Source organism: Chaetura pelagica, unplaced genomic scaffold (genome assembly GCF_000747805.2).
Source record: "Chaetura pelagica isolate M959 unplaced genomic scaffold, ChaPel_1.0 scaffold82, whole genome shotgun sequence".
Lineage (NCBI taxonomy): Eukaryota > Metazoa > Chordata > Aves > Apodiformes > Apodidae > Chaetura > Chaetura pelagica.
The window spans coordinates 4,983,402-4,983,703 of record NW_009952990.1 but is presented as its reverse complement, the minus strand read 5'-3'; positions in this window follow the sequence as shown (position 1 = coordinate 4,983,703).

Sequence of the window (302 nt, the reverse complement as noted above, 5' to 3'; positions counted from 1 at the left end):
GGCGGTGCTTGCAGCTCAAGTGGGTGCCAATCAAAACATCAACTTCAAATTGTATCTGAAAGATCAGCCTAGGACCTAAGGGCAGACACATCAGTTGGAGCTCAATTGTTGATCAGATCACATCTAAGGGATTTAGGAGCACAGAAGAGCCGAGATTTGAGGAAAGACGCCCCACTGAATCCTTCCACACTCCTCCTCCTCTGTACCTAGATTGCAATATCTCTCTGACAGAAAGAAATCAGAACAAAACAAGAAAACCACCGGCTCGATTTCTGTTCTCTCGCCCTGCCTGACTCCAGTAA